Source organism: Macaca nemestrina, chromosome 11, assembly GCF_043159975.1.
Source record: "Macaca nemestrina isolate mMacNem1 chromosome 11, mMacNem.hap1, whole genome shotgun sequence".
NCBI lineage: Eukaryota > Metazoa > Chordata > Mammalia > Primates > Cercopithecidae > Macaca > Macaca nemestrina.
Window position 1 is genome coordinate 22,414,519 of NC_092135.1, and position 22,620 is coordinate 22,437,138.

The 22,620-nt window shown below is 34.9% G+C and overlaps 1 protein-coding gene across 2 annotated transcripts in view; it reads left to right on the forward strand.

Moving 5' to 3' along the window:
- The window catches only part of LOC105492585 (thrombospondin type 1 domain containing 7B), a 900,526-nt gene that overhangs the window by 432,459 nt on the left and 445,447 nt on the right, over nucleotides 1-22,620 (forward strand). The gene's annotated exons all lie outside the window — the stretch shown is intronic.

A 22,620-nucleotide genomic window follows, 5' to 3' on the forward strand; every position in this document is an offset into this window, starting at 1 on the left:
GAGGTGCTGGGGTGATTACCCTTAGCTGTCTGCTGCTAAATTACCAAGGTGTGAAGAGTCCCTTCAGACCGCCAGTAAACTTGTTTGTGGAGGCCTGGGGAGTTTCTTCAGACCCACAATAAAATTTGTTTAATTCTAAATGGGTCCTGTTAAGAATTCCTTTGTTATTTGGTTGTGCTTTAAGGCCCAGGAAAGGCCTAGGCAAAACCCTGGGTGGGCTTTTGTTACAATCCAGCCTTTGTATAAGAGCACTGGCTTTTAATATTTAACTTAACCACTCAATACTGAAACAGTTGTTATGGAGGTCTGCCACAGAAGGATTGGAGCTATCCCTCAAATCAGTGTTCTCAAAGGCTCAGAGGTTAGGGTTTTTCAAGGATGGTTTGGTGGGCAGGGTGCTAAAGAGTGGGGAATGTTGATTGCTTGTGGGTGAAATCAGAGGGGTATGGAAAATTGTCCTCATGCGCTGAGTCAGCCTCTGGGTAGAGGCCACAGAAGTAGTTGAATCATGAGCCATGGGTCTGGGTAGAGTCAACTGGTCATCAGCAATTCAAAAGTCTGAAAAACTTCTCAAAAGGCCAATCTTAGGATCTACAATAGTGATGCTATGTGTAGGAGTAATTGGCGAAGTTACAGATCTTATGACCTCCAGAATAGTGGCTGGTTATTGTATAACTATGCCTGCATCTTAGCAAAATTAAAGCCCCTCTCATAATCCTAACATTGTAGATATCATTAGTTTTACAAAGGCAGTTTAGTTTTGGGAAGGGCTATTATTTTCCTTGCTTTAAGGTTAAACTGTAAACTAAATTTTTTTCTCAAAGTTAGCTTGGCTTATTTCCAGGAATTACCAAGGACAGCTTGGATGTTAGAAGCAAAATGGAGTCAACTATGTCAGATTCATCTTACTGTCATAATCTTTGCAAAGGTGGTTTCAGTTGGTCCTTTCCAATGCCTATAACACTGATCAGATAGAATATTTGCTTGCATAGCTGACGTTACTAGATTCTGACCCTCTTGAAGATGGGAATCATGCTTTAATTCTCCTTGAATCCATAGCTCTTAGCACAGGATATGTCTCCCCATTAAAAAATGAGTGGATTTAAAAGATCAATAAATATGTTAATAAATGGATTGACTTCATTCTTTTTATTAGTGACTATTACAAGGTCCCACAGTGTGCCAGATTTGTGGACAGACACACATCACAATTGCATTATTTACCTGGAAATAATGTAATTACTGTTATAGCTATGATTTGTTTTTTAAAGTCTGGTCATATTTGTAAACTGATTTGTTTAGCGTTCAAATTTAAGAACCTGAACTAAATACTATTGGATTTGGCAAGTGATTAAATCATTCTAATGATGCCTAATAATAGTCACTATAAGAATTTATTTATTTACTTGCAATTCTAACTACTTGAAAGTTAGACAACAAGTTACCATGTATTATCTAAATTTAAGAAATGCTAATGCATTTAACACGTTTAAATTATAATAACTTGGCATATGTTATGGGCTGAATTGTGCTCTCTCAAAATTCATATGGTGAAGTCCTAGAATCCAGTACCTCAGAATATAACCATGTGGAGATGGGGCCTTTAAAGAACGATTAAGTTAAACTTAGGCTGTTAAGGTGAACCCTGTTTGAATCTGACTGGTATCCTTATAAAAAGAGAAAGTTGAGCATACAAAGGGGCACCTGGAAGGCATGTACACAGAATAAAGACCAGTGAGGACACAGCAAAAAGGCTGCCATCTGCAAGCCATAGAGAGAGACGTTAGGAGAGACCAACCCTGTGAAGACTGACACCTTCATCTTGAACTTCCAGCCCTCAGAACTGTGAGAAAATGAATTTCTGTTGTTCAAGCTACTCAGTCTATGGTATTTTGTTATGATAGCCCAAGAAAATTAGCACAGCATAATACTCATTTTCCTTCTCAATGATGCCTATCATCTAGGTTCTTTATCATCTATCAAGCTTTCATTTTTTGGCATTTAAGTAGCTATTACCGTGAAGTAATCAATAAACAAAAGTAGATCATGCCTAAGCACATAGACATACAATATTAAAAATTCTGTCATGTAGAGTTGGAAAAAATTGTATAATTGGTTCAGAGATATATAGGGAAAAGAAGTACTCTATAAATTATGTTAAAATAGATACATTCATTTAAAATTATCCATTGAGGCTGATTAGAAGTGTTTGTTCTTACAGTCATGTAGGAGCCTCTTTTTTCTTTTCTTTTCAAGTTTAAACATTCAAAACATTCAAGGATAAATCTCTTTGTAAACTACCTATAAGTCATTGCCAAATCTTTATAAACTTTGAGTGAGAGAATTTTGTAGGAAATTACAACTTGGTTTGATGTATAGTAATACATTTAAACTGCATTTAAGTAGAGATGAGAGGAGTATCAAAGACTGCACCAATAAACATTAATTTCTTCTGAGAGTGTTTAACATTTCTCTTGTACAACTTTTATGTTCACTTTTGTATTATGTCATTTAATGAGATTATGTTTTAGTTAAAGTTAAAAAAAAGTTATTTCAGAAGATAGAATTTTTAGCCCTTTAGGTGTATCAGGCTTTTGAATGTCATATGGCTTTTGAACTCCTTATCTATCTTTCATTTATTTTGAATAATTTTTAGAATAATTCATTTGGGGGAAAAAGGAGAATGTCTTCATAATAGAGCTGTTTCTTCCAAACTTTGATTCTGTTGATTGCAGCAACATTAACTATTCTTTCTTAATTACATTTTTTACTTCTCCCCTGCCTGTTAAAGTGAACAGTCATTGAGACCCTATTATTGCAAGTTACTTCCTTGACGTTTAGTGTTTCAAAGGTATCGGTGTGACCTCAAATATCTTTCACTTTGGCTTTGGAAATGAAATTTGTATAAACAAATAGATACTGGCCATGAGAAAGAGTAATTTATGGTTTAACTGTTTAATTATTTTGTTCACAAAATTTGACATTGAACAGTACAGCATAATCCATTTAAAACTACTAACCTAAATTGCCTATTACTTCAATAGACTCTGTCCTTCCTACACATACACACACACACACACACACACACATGCATGCACATACACAGAATATATTATAGATGTTATAGTTGCGCCCTCTCACTGTCTCACACTCAAGATTTTCTCAATGAAGCCAGTGTTTTATGTGAAAAAATTAAACCATCACATTATTAGTGTAATGTATGTGTTGTATAATTTTCATTTTCAATCAATTCATTTTAATACTGTAATGATGTATCTAAATTTTTTAGCTGAATTTTAATATAGAATTTATAAATGATCTTAGTTAGGATGACCTGTGGTTAATGGGCTTGCTTACTTGGAACAACCCAATTAATCTTGTTTTGCCTCAGTTTCCTTGTCAATTTAAGAGTGCTAATACCTTGGTGAACACTGTTTGATTCATGGTTTGTGAAATTGCTTGGTAAACAGCTAAGTGTTCTACAAGTATTTTTTTTGTTATTTTTGTCACTGCAATTATGATTGTTATTTCAAAGTGTCTTTCATGGCATTTGCATACGCACCTGCCTATTACCAGATTATGGAAAGAAAAGATAAGAATGCAAATTAGCCTTTGTTGTTAGTCTTTCATTCATTCATTCAATAGATATTTATCAAGTGAATCTGTACCAGATTCAGTGTTCGAAGTAAGGATATATATCATGGTAAGAAAAAGAGGAACAGAATCCACCATGCTGGAGCTAAACAAACAATAAACAAAGGGGGACTCCTAATGTGAATCAAAACAATCGCATACATATAAAATTACACTAGTATTTTTGGTGATGTTTTCTAATATAACCTCACAAAGTCAAAAATTTTATTAGATATTTATTATATCAAATATTTTTAAATGCTACATTTTATGTAAACCTATGTTACTTTTGAATTCACTACCTTTGGCTTCACTTATGTTTGATTCTGGTCAGTTTTTACCTTTTGTTTATTTTTGGCAGATATCATAGTTTCATAGGTGGTTTCTCCTAAATTCATTTTGTAATGAGTGAGCTTTTTCATAATTTTATTCTCAAATTCCATGTCTCCACAATCATTTCAGAACTTATCTCAATGGTACACAGTAAATTATTCTATCAGAATTATGAAAAGCCTTCATCAGAAAACTCTTTAGAATATTGACAAGATTTGGAAATGCTTGAAAATTATTCAAAGCCTAATTTGATATGTCAAGATTTTTATCAAATTAGGTAATTGAAAATGTGTCCAAGAGAAATAGCATGTAGAATAATTTTAAAGCTAATTAAAACATTGTCTGAATTGGGACTAATTGGCTTTCTAAATGGAATGTATTGAGAGCTGTGATGGTAATACTAAATGCTTGAAGGTAGGCCTCATCTCTAAAGCATTTTCTTTTAGTGCACACAAAAAATATCATTTTTGTCCTGTGACTTATAGTTCAGAAATTCACTGCTTAAGGCAATCCATAGTCAGCCATGAAAATACAAGATTTTTAAGATGAGACTGAGGCTGTTTAATATGTGAAAACATGCACTGAGTCTTGAGGATGGCTCCAGGGCAAAACCAAGATGCTATACAGAGAAGGGTAAGGAAAGAACCACAAATGGTGTGAAATTATGGATCAGGAATCAAAGTAGAACTAGAATACTTCCCTCGATAGTTGATACTGGATAAAAGAAAGTTCAAGGACAGGAATGTCATTCAATTCAGGCCCAGATTTATGGCATCTGCCACATCAAAATTGTTCTAAATTGCATAAGCTGATGTCTGTATGCTAAGAAAAAAAAAAAGAAAAGGTTATATAGAGACATTATCAAATATGTAATATTTTTGTAAGCCTAAATTTGAAGGAAGCTGTAAAATCATTTGAAATACACTAAAGAATCTTCATATATTGGGAGCACACAACCATGTACCCTTTGGTGTCAACATTTTCTGTGGCTTTTAAAATTTATATTTCATTGTTAGGTAGCTAGCTAGCTAGATATCAGATAAGTATCTGACACTTATGCTATATATCTGCTGTTATGTATCACCAACTTTCTCCCATTTGCACATTTTATTAGTAGCAAATAATTATATCTAATATGTTATCTGATATATAATATAGTAGTATATATAATGTTATAATATATGCTATATTCAATATTAGTATTAACTAACCTATATAATATATATTATATATTGTATATGTTAATATACATAATATATAATATATTGTTATATGAAGTTTATATTAGGTCATATGTTATATGTATTCTATGTTATATATACTATATAATTTATTTAATAGTATATGGTATGTATAATTTATATATAAGTGAATAATCATATATAATGATACATGATATATAAGATTATTAATTCACAGTAAAATAAAATTAAGTGGCAAGGCAGAGAATTGATCCCCTTATCCCTAGTATTCTCCCTGTCAGATTGGGCTGCCAAAACAGATATCAAGAAACCTGTTTTGAAATCTTGATCATGGTGCTTGAAATCTCAGCCAGTTTTAGCAACAGAATTATTCCCATCCTTGTTTAAATCAAAGTAGATAATGGCTACTGGGTGGTGACAAATGGCAGGTAGAGTTGGCTCACAGAACCAGATCCTGGAACACTGAGCTGACTATCAGGATCACCCCAGCTGTTTCATTAGCCCCATGATGATATGACTCTCTATCTTATAAGCTTGAAATTTTTAGAATCTACTTATTGTGTTAGGATACAGTTCTAATGTTCAGAAGCCATGAAGCCATAGAGTATATATTTTAATGTTTCCTTTTTTGGTAAAATTCAGCATCTCATTTAATAATAATAGTAATAAATTTTGTTCTGAAGTTGATTTTGCATGCCAGTGTGTTTCAGACAGGAGGAAAAGAAATAAACTAATAAGTTGAAGGCTTTGATTTTAGATAATAACTCTGTTCCATTTTTGTGTTAATGGCAGTATATATGTTTTTCTCATATATGTTGTTTTACTTTCTGGGAAATAAAAGGCATGTAACATTGTCACCATGCCTATTTATGTAGTTTTACCTTGATTTTCCTTCTGTCTGCTGTCTTCCTTATGTTTACGACATCAAGTTGCTGATGTCAGATACCTTTGAACAAGTGGAAATTGAACTATTAAAATAACATTAACTCTAGTAGGCATCTCTAGCATGGTATGTAATAAATACACAAATCACAAAAGTCATACCTTCGGTAGAAAGTAGAGGGAAATGCAAGCATTTTTCTTTATTATACTTTAAGTTCTGGGATACATGTGCAGAACATGCAGGTTTGTTACATAGGTATACACATGCCATGGTGGTTTGCTGCACCCATCACCCTGTCATCTATATCAGGTATTTGTCCTAATGCTGTCCCTCCCCTAGCCCCCTACCTACCAACAGGCCCTGGTGTGTGATGTTCCCCTCTCTATGTCCATGTTTTCTCATTGTTCAACTCCCACTTATGAGTGAGAACATGTGGTGTTTGGTTTTCTGTTCCTGTGTTAGTTTGCTGAGAATGATGGTTTCCAGCTTCATCCATGTCCCTGCAAAGGACGTGAATGCATCCTTTTTTTATGGTTGCATAGTATTCCATGGTGTATATGTGCCACATTTTCTTTATCCAGTCTATCGCTGATGGGCATTTGGGTTGGTTCCAAGTCTTTGTTATTGCGAATAGTTTTGCAGTAAACATACATGTGCATGTGTCTTTATAGTAGAATGATTTATAATCCTTTGGATATATACCCAGTAATAGGATTGCTGGGTTAAATAGTATTTCTGGCTCTAGATCCTTGAGGAATCCCTACACTGTCTTCCATAATGGTTGAACTAATTCACACTCCCACCAACCATGTAAAAGTGTTCCTATTTCTCCACATCCTCTCCAGCATCTGTTGTTTCCTGACTTTTTAATGATTGCCATTCTAAATGGCATGAGATGGTATCTCATTGTGGTTTTGATTTGCATTTCTCTAATGACCAGTGATGATGAGCTTTTTTTCATGTTTGTTGACCGCACAAATATTTTCTTTGAGAAATGTCTGTATTAGGGCTAATATCCAGAGTACAAGCATTTTAACAGAAACTTTTCTCTGCCTATTCTACAAAAGCTGAAGATTCCTGAACAGGTTATATGAGTTCTAAAACTGTGATAATCAATTCTCCCTAGGGGAGGAGTCATTTGAAATAAGTCATTCTGAAATGCAGAAAGGAGCCTGCTGGCCTGGAAAGCTCTGTATGCCCTCAGTCATGGGAAGAAACCTGTTGATCAGGAAGTTAAGACACTATAGTACATTTTAAAATGATGACTGAGCAAAGATGACCACCTAGTAATAGTCTTTATTTTCTTGGAAGACCACTTGAACTCACCTTTAAAGCTTGCAAGAGGGCCAGAGACACATCTTGCAATGATTATGTCAAGACATTGGCCAAGTTTGTTATATTCTTTATTCTCTTAATCTGTGTGAATTAGCTCTTTGACCACTTTGAACAAGTGGAAATGGTTTTTCCAAGTTTTGAATATTTCTTCTCTAAGATACTGAAAGCAATTCATCAGAATAGAAATTATGCATTTCTTAAATAGGTTTTTAGATTAAGTTATGTGATAGGCCCAGAAGTACATAAAGATAGTGAAATTCTATTTGCAGTGTCAGTGTTTCAATATTTTATGAAATTAGCAAAGCTTTATTGTATTTTCTTCCTGGGTACTCAATTGAATAAAAGGCATAATGAATAAGAATTCAAAGGCAGAATTTTGTTGAGGGGAAAAATAAATTAGAAACAGTATTGCAGTCATGCTCATATATATTTTATGAATTTCATGCATTCTGTATTTGAAAGTTTGTCAAGATGTGCTTGTGTTTTAAAATATAGATTAACACTGAAAGTTTTAATATTTTTCTGTTTACATACTTACTCCTTTGCACACATAAGTATAAAAATTCTGCCGAAAGCAGTTGTCAGGGTATCCCCCCATACCACATTATAATAACTGAATAGTGAAGAAAATTGAAGAATATTTTCTAAGTTAGAGAAACAATATTGCATTCTGTAACTCTGGGGCTTTTCTTATTTTCAGGCAAATTTTTTCACACATGCTCTTCTTCCATCTCTACATCTACATTTGGAAGAGTGGATTGAAATTAGTTTTGGCAGGCTTGAGATTTTAGGTACACTGATGAATAAGGGAAATGAAACAGAACCCCTTTTCCATGTTGTTGAAATTATAGGTATCCTGTCACTGCCTGGCAGTAAACACTGTATGATTACTTCTGAATCTGAAATGGGTGCCCCATGGTGCCCAGATGTCCAAGGATGGATTTGGCATGCTCGGCAAAGATCCGTGAGTCAGCTCAGCATTGGCTGGATGTACAAATCCAGGGTTGGTGATTAAACTTTCACAGTTTGTGTAATTTCACAGCGAAAGACAATGTGGTTTCCTGAATCTCCACAAACTTGAATAAGAAGTCGCATAAGGCCAGATCTGTAAGCACAGTGATACATCATAGGCTCCAGCTGCTAATGCTAGTGCTCATAGTTTTAAGGATGCTCGAATATCACTGTCTAGGTTAGCTGCCTAGTTGTCTATGGGCAAGTTTGCTCCCGTATCTTCCGAGAGATACGTGTAATGTGGATTTAACTCTTTTGTGATTATTCAACTCTCTTCTCTCTTGGCACTTTTAGTCATTTTTTCTTACATAAATGAGACTCCCTTTTGCACAGTTTTCCTTTGGACATGGTCATCCTTCCATCCAGAGTTGTTTCTCAACATCTGCCCCTGAGGAATTGTATACTGATGGATAGTACCCCAAGCAAAAGCAAAATAAGGGTACTGGACAGGTAAACCCACTGCCAAAGCAAGCATACTGACTATCAGATGGTGCCTTGCTAAGCTTTGCATAAATGCCATTTCATATACCCATTATTTTTTTACACTCTTCCCTACTTTCTTCCTATGTTGGCATAGTTTTTACAGACTTGACTGTATCTGTGAGGAATTTATGGAAAATCTAAAGCCATTAATAGAAATTGGTAGACATATGTCATTATTATTACCAACACATAATGAACACTTACTGTGTACCTGCTACTTTAATCTTACCTCATTTAATTATGACATAATTTCTGTGAAGTATTGACAGGAATCATTATTTACATATTTAGGTGAAGAAGCCAATGCAAACTTAGAGATGAAATAACTCACCTAGAGACACCCAACTTAGAATGGCAGGCTAGAATTTAAACTCAGGTCTATCTGCTTGTAAATCCGTGCCTTTACCAGTATTCATAGCAGTAGAACCTTGATATATTGATGTTGATACATTTCTAGTCATTTAAAAATTTCCTCAGTTTGTGCTAGCTCTATGGAAACCAAAAACATCTCAGATGCTAAAACATCTGTTCAGCTCAATTATGCTCGTTTCAGTTCAATTAGCATTTATTGACTACTTACTATGAGCCAAGTACTATTCTAGGCACTGGGGATTCAGAAATACATAAGATACATCATTTTCTGTGGCCAACAAGGTGATATAATGGGTTAAAGGCTTAAGATATTATACAACCCTGACTTTATTGAGCAACTATTTCCCTCCATTTGTTATGTCTCAGGAAGAAATGCCTATGTACAAATAACCTAATAAGTGCAGTTTAATTGCCTAGAAAAATTAGAAAATTATTCTTTTAATCAATAGGCCAGTTAGAATAAGATAAATGATCAGAAATATCTAATATTCTTAAATTGCTTCCAAATAAACTATGCTTTGCAGGCAATAATTATCAATATAATTATTAATGATATAATTACAATTTGACCTCTTAAGTAAACATCCAATAAAATCATACTTATTTCATGGGCATGTTTCTTTTTTATTTTAATGCAGAGGAGAAAAGAGTACCTGTATTTCAAATGTCTGTATTCTTCATCTTTTTTTAGTCTGAGCATACAAGTTGACTTTAAATGTCACTATCACTCTGAAGTGTTAAGGATAATTTGACAATGATATGAAGTGATGTTTGGATTTTTGAAACATTTGCTTAAGTTCACTCCTTGTGTTTTGAAATATCTCAGCACATATTTTATTTATATTTAAATATATCTTGAGTGAAAGTGCTGGTTTCCTTCTGAATTATTAGAGATTGGCTAGAAGCATGGCAGTGCCAAATTGATTGTTGTAATAACTGGTAGGTGACTTTAGGGAAGAGAGACAAAGTAAAGGTTTATTCTTCTTTAGAATTCATTCAATTGCATAAAGGCGTAAATATCAGTCTTAAGACAATACTAGAAGATTGTGCTACATAGAAAATAATTACAGTAGAAATCTATATATTCATGATATATGCATATCATTAATTTGGTGTTGTTATTTACATAAATTTCCAACTGATATCAGCTTGCCTTGAGTAAGAACTTTGGGATTATCCCTTCAGAATTTATTCTTTCCCCATTCTGTTTTTCTGATTATTATCTTTCTAATATTCATGTGAAGATCTTAGTTTTTACAGCTGGCTGGTTTTACTAAAGACTGAACTAAACTTTTAATGGCTGTTTTCTCTTTGGTGCACAAAAAATTCTGATGGGTGCGAAACCTATTCTAAGTCTTAGCTTCTATGCTGCTTTGTCTGCAGTATTGTAATACTGTATCTCAACTGAATTCATGAAAAAAAAATAGAAAAGTGGGACACATTCATTATTTTAAGGTCTTAATTAGTTTGCAAGATTTTCATGAGAAAAATATACAGCATGATTCTCCCCTAGTTCACCACTGCAAACTTTCAATGTAGTTGTGTGGTTTGTTGTTTTATTATACTTCTTCAATATAGTACAAAACTAGTCATTAGACCCCTGCCATGTTCTGCAAAATTGAATAGGAACAGTTTAATAGCCAGGGAATCAGGCATGGGAAAAGACATCAAGAATGCCTTTTAAAGGGAAACACTATGGTTATCCTCTGAGAATTACATAGTCAGTGAGATTTGCCTGCCTTAAACTGTTCTGTTTCTGTAGATTTGTTTTCCCCAGTACAAAAATTCTTAGATGTTTGATGAGCTCTACAAATTTTTCATAAATTCCAAAATGTACAGGATCCAAAGACAAGAACTGGCAATATCATGGTTGCTATAATAACAGGCATATGATTCAGACAAAAACAGAAGAGGTTACCACCCAACTCAAGAAAAAGGCAAGCTCATCTTGCTTTTTGCGTACTTTATTCAAAGTCAAGCTTCCTAGAGGCCTGAGCTGAAAAATGTGTTAGAGTGAAAATAGTTTGCCATGCTCTGTAACTTTCAATATGTTATGATCACAATTATATCATAAAAACTATTAGGAGCAAATACTGTAAAAGCAAAAGATTGCTTATACATTAAGTAGACTAACCATCTTTCCCTTTACTTCTCATTTACTTCTTCATCCAAAATTTATTGAGACCTACTATGTGGCTGACATTGTGCCAGATGTTTTTGCAGTGTTATAAAAGACAAATCTCACCTCCATCATGGTGCATTATACTCAATGGCTACCAAATAATTTTTAGCCACAAGGTAATTTTCATGGCATCATACAGGTTATCAGGATGTTATAGTGCTAGACTCTCAGTTGTTACTTCAGTAAACATTCACTATGGAAAAAATTGTGCTATAGAACTGTAGGTGAAAACTAGTGTTGGTGTTGTATACTAGGACACGCTGGTTGGAGAATTCACTCTATCCAAAATTATAAAATTATAGGTCCTAATATAGAAGTTTCAACTCTCTTTTTTGTGTGTATGCATAGAGCAATGTATTTTCTGTTCCTTCCTGAAAATTTATATTTTTAAATGCAAACTGAATACAGCACCAAAGCACAATCTATACAGGAAAAAGTTAATAAGATGACTTCAGCAAAATTAAAACTTTTTCTCTGCAGAAGACAGTGTTAAGAAAATGAAAAAAAAAAAAGATTGTAAAAAGAAATTTTCAAATCACATGTGTGACAAATAATTTCTTTCTAGAATATATAAGGAACTTACAAAACTCAACAATAAAAAAAAAAACTCAATTAAAAAAATAAGCCAAAGGTTTGAAAAGACTCTTCACCAAAGATATACAGATGACAAATAAGCACATGAAAAGATGCATCATTAGTCAATAGGAAAATGCAAATTAAAAATACAGTTTAATAACACTACACACCTATAAGAATGACAACAATTCAATAAAGAACAGAAAGAAACTGGTTATACCAAAGTGCTATTAAGGGTGTAGAACAGTTAGAGCAATGTAGAACTCTCATACATTTCACCCTTGATTATTTTACTCAAGAGAAATGAAAACTTGTAGTCACACAAAATCTTACATAGCAGCTTTATTCACAATCACCAAAACCTGGAAACAACCCAAAAGTCTTTAAGCAGGAGAATGGATAAACAAAACCTGCTACATTCATACATGCAATGCTATTCAGCAACCCAAAAAGAATGACTGATTCATAGAGACAGTAACATGGATGAACCTAAAATGCACTTTGCTATGTGAAAGAAGTAAGACCTCAAAGGATACATACTGTATCATTTTTTATATATATGACATTCTGGGGGAGGAGGGAAGCAAAACTATAGGGACAATGCCTTATCAGTTGTTCCCAAAAGTTAGAACTGATGGGAAAGTATTGACTGCAGGGGGACCCCATAAGGGAACTTTTTAGTGGTGATAGAACTGTCCTGCCTCGTGATTTTGGTGATGGATATAAGACTGTGCATTTGCCAGAACTATACAACTACAAAGAGTGAATTTTATTGAATGTACATTAAAAAGCTATGTGTGATGATAAATAATGGAAATAATGGGAAAAAAGCAAATGCGCAACTTTTTCTACTAAGAACTTTAATGAAGTTTATGTTTTTTGACTTTGTTTTTCCATTTCAATAAATCTATTCTTAGGAAAGTAATCAACGTGTTATGGTCAAGAATATTTTTGGGGTGTTATTTATCACAGAGAAATTGAAAACATCTTAATTGTGCAATTATAGTGAGGTAGTTAAATAAATTACCATACATTTCCCATGTACAGACATTAAAGTTATGTTTCTGAAGGTTAATTACAGAGATAAATGATTATTGTTTAGTGATGTGTTACCAATTTACTCTATTGACTTACCCAGTCTAACTTAAAAGTTTTTATTATTTAACTATTTAAGAAACTTCTAGATAACTTGAAGTACTTTGTAAAGGTATACCTCATATTGAAGCTGGTCCAGATTCTTTTCTGCAGAGCTAGCTAGACAGCTAAATGAAATGAGGAATATTATTTCTGACTTTATAATCCTTTCAGTTCCTCTTATACTTTTCTAGCTAAGACAAAACTAGGATGGAGAAGAGACATAGTATCTTTAACTCAAATCATTTTTCTATTTGGAATGTCCTTTATCCCCCCCCCCCTTTTTTTTTTTTTTTTTTTTGAGACGGAGTCTCGCTCTGTTGCCCAGGCTGGAGTGCAGTGGCCGGATCTCTGCTCACTGCAAGCTCTGCCTCCCGGGTTTACGCCATTCTTCTGCCTCAGCCTCTGGAGTAGCTGGGACTACAGGCGCCGGCCACCTCGCCCGGCTATTTTTTTGTATTTTTTAGTAGAGACGGGATTTCACCGGGTTAACCAGGATGGTCTCGATCTCCTGACCTCGTGATCCTCCCATCTCAGCCTCCCAAAGTGCTGGGATTACAGGCTTGAGCCATCGCGCCCGGCCTTTTATCCCCATTTTTACCAATAATAAGAAAACCACATTATGTATAAATAGTGTTTACAATTTTCTAAATGTTATTTTCTATTGCCCTCTTTGATCCATCATCAAATCCAATAATATAATCAGAAATGTTAGTACTGCCCTTCCCTCCACTTATGGCAGGTATCTTAGGCCTAATAAGCTTAATAATTTTCCAACGTTATATTTTGATAAGTGTCAAAAGCAGAACTGAAATCTAGACGTCCCAACTACTCCTCAACTATTCTGTCCATTATGATGCACTGTTTACTTGCTGCAATATTTTCCTTTTGAAGAAGCATTTTCTACATTACAGAGCTCACTTATTCATTTTATTCTTTTATTCTGGATTCATCTTCTGAAAATTATACAGAATTTTTCTGTAGAACTCTCATGAGAAATAAGCTTTCCACATTAAGTAGATGTCATCAGATCATATTTTGAGATGTTGCAGTCTGGTTTTTTTTGTACACCTTCATGGGCAAGAAGCCCTCCCCCTGTTGATTTCTGAGGCATGCACTGGAAAAATTGGGATAATTATACCTCAAATACAAACATACAGACAAGAGTTAGTGCACAAAATGGAGCTCACATCAGAGACAATAAGTCCGGAAGTCAGTAATTCATATTCAAGAGCCAGGTGTATAGAACAGTGCTTGGTAAATCCCACGTAGCTCCCTTCTAATATCATAAAGGAAGGCCAAAGGACTAGAGTGTAGAGTGTTAGCATAAGCCTGGATCCCACATTGCTGGCTTCCTGGGTCAGAAATGAGGAGCCTGGGGAGGATGTGGAGAAGACAGTAGATGGTGAGAGTCCCTGGCCCCTCTCATTCTGTGGATGAAATGCTGGGCTGAGGAAATGACAACTATGGAAATTTCAGATAGGTTAAAAGGAAACTGAAAGCAGAGAAAATGGTTCCCTGTGTTTAGGCACAGAGTGGGCCTGAGCTACCTGCTACCCACCCTCCAAACCAGATCCCCGAGGCCTGTTTATCATGTGGGGATGGTCCTGAAATTCCCGAATGCCCCTGTGTGGACTGTGGAAATGTTGGCTACTCCAGGAAACTAGGACTTGCTTGGAGTCAGGTGTAGGTGGCTGTGAAGTATGTGGACCAGAAGAAAGGAAAACCGTGTCATGGACCCTAGAAATTCACAGTGGCTGCAGGTGCACTTTCAAGACTAGGTAATAATACACAAAGACCAATTTGATGGCAGTAACTCAGTTGGAGAACCAACAAAATTCACACAATAGTGTTCAATATTGTTACATACATGTTTCCCTGACCCTTGACTGCTGCCCGGAGAAAATGAGAAAAGAGACAGAAGAGAAACATTGAAAAGCTGAGATTGAGTTAACTCTGAAACATGGAGTTTTACCATCCAGTGCTAAGTTACTTTAAATGGATACCTTCTTACCCTGTTCTCATCCACCCTGACTACCAAGCTGAAAGGTTTATCAACAAGTTGGCGTTATTTTTAGGAACAACAACAACAACAACAAAGTTTTTTCCTGCATTTTAGTTATAGTAATTTTCAAACTCTTTACACAAATATAAAATAGTGATTGCTTCCTCCTGGAATGTGTGACTGGACCGCCTCAATGTAACATTTCAGCACTGATGTGGTTTGGATTTGTGACTCTACCCAACTCTACCCAATTCTCATGTTGAACTGTAATCTTGAATATTGGAAAGAGGGGTCTGATGTGAGGTGACTGGAACATGGAGGCGGATATCCCCCTTGCTATTCTCTTGACAGGGAGTTCTCATGTGATCTGTTTGTTTAAAAGTGTGCAGTATCCCCCAACCCCTGCTTCCTCCTAACTCGGCCCTGTAAGGTGTGACTGCTCCCCCTTCTGCCATGAAGTAAGTTTCCTGAGGCCTCTCCAGCCATGCTTCCTGTACAGCCTGTAGAACCATGAGCCAATTTAACCTCTTTCCTTTATAAATTACCCAGGCAGTTCTTTATAACAGTGTGAGAATGAACTAACACGACCACTAAGATGTTTTGTTAGATTTTTGCTTGATTTGTTGTTTTTGAGCAACTGCAGTTTGCTCCTAAATCATAGAGTCTGTTTCTGCTCTTTGGCATCTCCTCTCACCTTGAGTAACACATAGTACGCTATTCATGTACTAAAGGTGTGATCATACTTACACTTCACTGACTTTCCACTGGATTGATCCTTCTGTAGCCAGGTACATGCATTATCCTGAGAGAGAATAGAACGCTTGAGTATCAGTAGAGCATCATGATTAAGAAACATACTCTGACTGGGTTGTCCATGTCCAAATTCAAGCTCCACCATTTACTTGTGTTTGTTTCTACACAGAATATTTAACTTACCCAAGACACAGTGCCTTTATTAATAAAGATAGTTCCCACAAAGGACTATTGTGAAATTTAGATGAATTAATATAGATGATTTACTTGGAGCAGAAACTGACATCTATTAAGTACTATGCATGTGTTTACTGATATTAATGCTTTGAGGGTTAAATAAACTAATACTTGTAGAACATAACAGTATGTTTCTGGATACATCCTAGGTGATCAAATTGTTAGCTACTATTGTTGTATTATTGTATGTTGAAGAACTTTGTATACCTACCCAGTTAGGCTTCTGAAACAAACAGCTCACCTGCCACACGGATGCCATTTTAGCTAACTCCTGGCCTTTGTAATCATGTTTATTTGGAAATACTGTTTCTTATTGTTTATTATTGCTATTATTTCTTATCTCAAGTATTTTCTTTTTAATGTCTCTTTTGGGTTTTCCTCCCATGTTCATTTTAGCCTTTGCTCTATGTTCTCTTTCTTTACTTCTATCAGCTCTTAGAACTTCGTTGTTTTTCACTTTGTGAGCATCTTTACATCATTATTATATTTTTTGCCTGTGTTTGTGTAATTTAGCTCACCATACATTGTACAGTTTTTGCTGAATCTCCCTACTTGAGTCTTTACTTATGTGGCCTTGTATTCTATCACTTCCTCCCATCTCTTCATTCTGAACTCTCTTTCATCTACTTATCTTTTCTATGTTTGAAAAGCATTGTATAATTCCACCCCATGCCATGATGCAGTTCCAAAATAATCAAGGTGCCCACTCTTCTGGGCTTGCTCCCCCCATGCTAGATTTACTGATGAGCTGATAATGAATTGTGTAGAGTCCCTTATTCATGGTTTGGTATTATCTAAAAGTAATGTAAAGAGAAAGATACATGTGAGATATGAACCAGAAAGCAACACAACCCCTAATGGATAAGAACTGAGCTTATTACATACTGCAGATCTGCTTTCCAAACCCAGCTCAGACACTGGCTGTGTAAGGAAAAAACTTTGAGCAAGTTTTTTAACTTCTTCATGCCTCAGGTGTAACAATAGTGCCAAGCTAATGATATTAATATGAATATTCAGTGAAATACTGCATGTGATGTGGTTAGCTAGAGTTTAATCCACTCTCAGCTTTCCCAAATATCAGATGCTGTTGTTATTTTATTGCAGTTGTTGATGTTGTTTTTGTTACTATAATATTTGACATCAAGTTTCTTTATGTATCTTCTTATATGTGTGAGCTAAATAGACAAATATGCTTCCAATTCTGAAACTAGCAAGAGGAGACATTAATTGTGTTGTTGGCAATATTAGGATATTGTAAATAGCTTCTGTTTTGCCCTTAGCTTTTGTTCCATATTTTAATGGTTCTGAGTATAAACATTTCCTTAGCTGGTTAGGGTCTCAATCCAGAAGTGGCCAGGGGCTACTTGCTTTTGAGGACATAATATTTAGATTTTAAAAATGGAATTAAATGCATGTGAGTTCCACTAAATTTGCTACGTACTGTCTGTTGATATCTTACTGAGCTGTGGGCAAGCATTTAATCAAGGTTTATTGGCATTCTTTTCTTAGATTTAAATAGGACATAAAATTTTATGACATGTAGAGTATTTTCCATAACTGTTTCGTTATTTTCCATAGTGTAATAGCATACAAGAGGAAATATCAATAAAGTACCCAGTATGCATTATTTTTGGACGAGTAAGGTAGTTTGAAGTTTGTATCATAACAAAGTGTTGGTCTACTTTTCAAATTACACTGTGGATTCATGGTTTTCTAGGTTTTTTTATTTTCTTTGTCTTTCTATTTTGTTCATATCTTTATTTTTTCTTTCTCTCTTTGGGCACCTGTACTCTTGGGTCAGAAACTAAGAATTATAGACTATGCTGTTTGTTTATTTTTATAAAATATACATGCTATTTATATTTTATTTTTAATTGATATATACATTTGAACTGAAAAAAGAAACATTCTTAAGTGATCTTGAGTATATTTATATGTTAGGAATCTTTGTCGTGTCCAAGTGCTTTTGATTCTGCTGAGAATGTGCAGGTATTAGAAGAGTAGTGTGAACTGTAGCCAGGGCCTATTCCTCTGGATATCTATGCCACAGCCCCCAGAATCACCAGCCAGCAAAATTGAGTGATAAATGTGACTCCAGAATTCCACTCCTAGATGTATATCCCAAATAAGTAGAAACAGGTATTCAAACAAGTATATGCACATGCATATTCATAGCAGTAGTATTCATAGTAACCAAAATACGGTAACAGCCCAAATGTCCATCAACAGATGAATAAACACATTTCAGTATATACATACAATGGAATATTGTTCATTCATAAAATGGAATGAAGTTCTGAAACATGCTGTAAGGTGAATGTGCCTCCAAAATACTATGCTTAAAGAAGCCAGATGCAAAACATCACAAGCATATATAAAATATTCAGAATAAATAAATCCATAGAGACAAAAAGAATGTAAATTGGCAGTTTCCAGGGGCTGCGGGGAAGAGGTAACAGAAACTGCTCAATGCATATGGGGCTTTGCTTTTGAGTGATTAAAATATTTTGTAACTATTGTGAATGTGCTAAATGCCACTGAAATGTTTACTTTAAAACAGTTAATTTTATGTTATGTGAATTTCATCACATTAAATTATATTTCAAAATCCCAAGTGATACGGTCAAAGCAGCACCATGTTCCTTTTTCCCAGAATCATAACTGGTTTAAATAAGTCTATTACACGAGGAGAGAACAGGGAGTTTGCTGTTATTGATCCCTGGGAGCCTGGTGAGTGCTGGGAATAATTGTATAGAGTCTTTTTGAAAGATGAATTCAATTTCCCTCTTAAATACATTCCATTTTATTATGACATTAGATTATCTGAGCTTGTGAAATTCACTTTTAATGGCTAAGCTTTTGAACTATGTGGGGCTTTATTTTCCATGCTTGCCTGAGATTTCCGTGGTCTCATTGATCGATCCAAGAAAATAAAAACAGGAAAGCATAAATGTTCCTCTTCTGAGATGGGTTCTCTCTGCACAATGGGAAGATAATTATACCAATGTATATGGGCAGATGAGGTTATTTAGGCTCAAGTGCTTTATTTTTGGCTCTTAGATGGTTTAGATTAGCCAACCATGTCAATAAAAGGATCCGTATAATTATAAGGTTTTAAATATTTTATGTAAACCAATCTGTGAAACTGTTGATTGTCATTTGTACACAAATATGAATAGTAAAGCAAGTGCTTTCCATGACTGTGACATAAATATCTAGATTTCAGATGAAGACCATTTGTTTTTTTTTTTGTGATATATGTCTTTGCAAAGACATTTTTTAAGGTTCTCATATATTGAGAGCTCACCATGTGTTAGATACCTTGATATGTATGTTGAATAAATGAATCCTAATCCTTAGAATAGCTCTAAAAGGTTAATGTTATTATTTTATTCCTACAAGTGAAATAATTGATGTTCAAAAATGTTAAGTGATGTCCTTAAGTGAGTAAATGTTGGTAGCTACAATTCACCTTAATACACTTCATTGAGTCTGGCTAGACACATTGCAGCTTAGACACCATTGTGCAGTTTTTTTTGTTTGTTTGTTTTTTCAAGATTTCTTTTAAAATAACTCCCACAGGAATTACAGGATGCTTATGACTATTAGTTTGGCTTCCCTGAAGTTCTGATCTATTTGTTCACTTTTCTGAATTAGCCTGTATAGCCAAACTATCAAAAGGTTGGTGTTGGTGGGAGTATTGACATTAAAGTTCACTGAGGAAATAGGTGTATCAGCTTATAAAAAGTCTGAGATTTTAAAAAGTATTTGAGCACCTGAAGTGAATACTGAGAACACTAAACGTAATAACAGGGAGGATGGTAAATTTTGGGTCACGGGAAACCTGAGTAACTGGGAACTTAAGGAAGGCAGAAATATAATAAAACTTATGTTTCTGTCTAGATCAGTTGGAATTTGATGTCAAATAACTCCTCCAAGATAGGCTTTCTCTTTTCATGACACACCTTCAGTATTAACTATCTTCCAGATACCTCATATTTTCCTACGTAACCTTTGCTGATCCTTCCAACGCCTGAAATACCGTCCATCCTTGCCACAAGTTCTCAGCCCTTTTATTTCCCTTATTGGAGGGAACCATGCCAATCCCCTGAATCACTAAAATATTTTACATTTGAATCACACAGTTGCAACTTGACATTTACTTTTGGGCTTGGTTTTACTTTTATGTGTTAATAGCTCATCTTCATCATTAATCATGAGCTCTAGAAAGATAAGTAACAGTCAACCCATCTATTTTTATCCCATCATATGTCTTGGACATAGTATTTACTCATCAAATAGTAGTTGACAGTTTTATAATTCTTTAATGTAGAGTTTTCTCAAAGCATACTCATAAAAGTACCATTTCTGAAAGAAAGAGACAGATGCTCTTCAAAAAGTATGGCCCCTGATCAAATACAGATGAAAAGCACTACATCTCATTTCCCTTCTAGGAAACTTACAATATATATTGGCATTTTCAACACTGAGAAGTTTTTCAGCAATGAAACCAATGTTACTATTTTTAACCCAACATTCCCCACCTTTCCCCTTACTTTTATTCATAAAACCCATAAACAAATATCTTGTTCCTCAAAATGTTTATAGCAAGACATAGCTTTAAAATATTTTGTGTATAGATTATGTTAATAATATTCACAAGTATGGAAATTAAATTTTGATTAGATGTAGGTTGGGCCTTTTGTTTGGACTGCGTGCTTCTATACTTGGGAAAGTGCTGTATTGGGGGTGTGTGTGTGTGTGTTTGTATGTGTGTATGTGTGTGTGTTACACACAGTGTGGACTCAACCTGGAAATAGATTGAGACTGAAGAGAGAATTATTGGAACTGATCTTTCAGCTTGATTATCTGTTAGAACCTCTATTACTTCTCATGATATGCTTGAAAAGCTTTATTTGTACCTCAAGGGCAATGATCCTGGTCTCATTTACAAATATGAATACAGATATTAGCTGTGCACTATCTTCTCCTTCAGGCAGTCTTGCTGACTGTCAGCTTGTTTTATTTACTTCCTCAGAAAAAGAATATCCATCTCCTTGGAATTAGACACAGCATGGTTAATGGGAGATGCAGAAGTTTTAGAGTCAGAGAGTTCGGGTTTGCTCCCCAGCTCAGGCCCGTGTAAGCATGAGCAAAGTTTCCTCTCTGAGCCTCTGCTCTGAGCCCTCATCTATGAGATGAGATGGATCACACTTGCCATTCAGAGTTTCTTGTGAGGACTCAATAACATATGCAAAGCCTGAGTGATATATGCAAAACACAGTGCCTGGCACAAGGAGATGTTTCAATAAATACTAGTCCCCTTCGCATTTATTTTTTTGTTTCAGCCAGATCATGACAAGAGAATTTCAAAGCCATAAAGTCATACAAACAAAACTGCCTCTCTTGTATAGTTGCCATTTCACATTTTATGTTGTTATTTCAAACAATAAATGATGTCACTATTCTTTGTGTCCTCTGTTTTTATGAGGAGACTGTGAATGAGGGGAATAGTAAGAGTTGAGTTATTATCTATAAAAGAGGAATATTTGAATTCTAATAATATCAAATAAATAACCTGAGAGTTTTAAGAAGCCATTGTAGTCATTGAGATATCTTTCCGTTACTTAGAAATTATCCCTTTAGTCCTAATATCTGTTAATTATAAAACTCCATTATTTTATAGTTTCTGAAAAATCATGTTCTATGATATGGTATCAAAGGATTGTAAATAGTATTTATAGAAAGGCACTGAGGCAATAGCAAAATTGAGGATCCTTGACAACTGGTGTGTTTGTGCAGTATTTTTGAGTATAGTTATTTTTGGTTTAGCAATGCATTAGATTATTCAAGGGGGAATAGTAAATGTATTAGGGAGAACTTCAGACTGGCTGTCAACTTTATGTCAACTTGTTAACATAACTTTAGCCACAGGTCCAGTTTCATGTTAGTTTTGGATAATTTACCACCATGAAAGAGGAGAACAAAAGAGACATTATGTGATAATCTTGCATAAGGTTGCATATTTGGAGGTGAATGTACCCAAAAGAAAGCTAGAATTATAAAATTCCTTTTAATTTAGTAGATTAGAAGGCTCAACATAAATTGTGGTTTTCAGGTGAACAGACGGCTCTGACTTCCGTTTTGAAGAAAAGCATATACTTGTTATATATGGTTGTCCGTAACACATCTACCACATGAGTCTTCAGCCATCCATGGCTCAATTGTTTCTGAAAGAAGTCAACTTTGTCTCTATGAAGGATTACAAATGGGAGTTTTGCTGCAGTCTCTACCTTTCTAAATGCCAAATTATCTCCTGGCAGTTTTTTCTGATGTAAAGATTGTGAATGGCTGAAGAAACTGTCTTCAGCCATTTGGAATTAATGAAATTGGATTGTCTGACTCATCCAAGAGTCTATGGATGCGTGTATGTCTGGTCTTCCTGCCAGGGGATAGCACATTGTCAGGTATTATTTCAGAG